Here is a 1346-nt window from a genome sequence, read left to right as displayed (position 1 = left end):
ACACACACACACACACAATTTTGTGACCTGTCTAGCCTTATTTTTTTTTTTTCAGCTGAGCCATCCTGCCACCTGTTGGCAGCTCAGCGGCAGCTCAGCTCGGGTGCAGCATCACAGGCCCATGTGGGAATAGAACCTGCGGCCCTGTTGCTCAGAGCTCGCGCTTTTAAGCCAATTCTCAGCCAACTGAGCCACTCGGCCGGCCCCTGTCTAGCCTTTTATAACATGTTCTTTTCTGTTTCTCTCTTTAAAACAATTCAATGTTCTATTCACTTAGTTCTCATAATTTTAGTATTTGTGTTCTTCTGCCTTGTGTGATAGCTTTTCATCTTGTGCTAAATATTGGTCTTATTGATCATTCCTATCTATGGTTTCCCTTCACTTCTTAGTTATTGAGAAAATATTCTCCCTTTTTTCCTCAATTTATGGTGATTCTTACTTTTCTCATTGTGCAAAGAAAAAAAGAAGTTGAGGTCAACAGCACAGGGGCAATTGTTTAGTAACAATTGTGTGCGTTAGCCTAGGGTAGGACCGTCCAGAGGAGCATTTTCTCTTTCTGTACTGTTTTCTGCTCTGACTGTAATGCTACTGAGCTCTAGAATGGGGGCTGGTACCTACATCACCAGTGCCATCAACCTCAACTTCTACCCAATAATGCAAACACATAAGAAAGGGACAGAGGGTAAGTGATGGCCACGGCCTCCACCTGCTAACACAAAGCTCTCTCCCTCCCTGGTGCCTGCTGCTCCCAATGAGGACAGAGAGTGACACAGGCTACTGGGGGAGGGTGGCCATATGAGTCAACGGCAAGAGGTCAGCTCTGGGAATAATGGTGCCTCTTTGGCCCTATACTTCTTAGAATTGTTTCAGTCCAACACTCACATTCTAAACTCTCTCACATGCTTTGCAATTGAAGAAGCATTTAACTGCATTAGAGAGGTATGTCTATTTTGTCAATCAACAAAACAGTATGTCAGAATGCATAAATGTTAGTCCCTGTTTTCACACATATTACATGTTATGGGAACATGTAGAACTGGTTAAATTGGTCACTGGGTGGTAACAAGTTAGTTTAAAACAATGTTTAAAAATGTAGGCTTGGACCCCATCAGTGTTTTCAAACTGGCACAAATATGAGAATCCTATAAAAGATTCACTTATAAAAGGAGCGCTTATAAAAAAATACAGATTCTAGGGCCGGCCGAGTGGCGCAATGGTTAAGAACTCGCTTGGGATGCCAGAGGACCCCGGTTCGGATCCCACATAGGAGGGCCAGTGACACTGCCCTCCACAGCTAAGATGCTGAACAACAGCTCAACCTGGAGCTGGGCTGCCATGAGTCGCCG

The sequence above is a fragment of the Hipposideros armiger genome, unplaced genomic scaffold, assembly GCF_001890085.2.
Source record: "Hipposideros armiger isolate ML-2016 unplaced genomic scaffold, ASM189008v1 scaffold_76, whole genome shotgun sequence".
Taxonomy (NCBI): Eukaryota; Metazoa; Chordata; class Mammalia; order Chiroptera; family Hipposideridae; genus Hipposideros; species Hipposideros armiger.
This window is presented reverse-complemented; position numbering follows the sequence as displayed.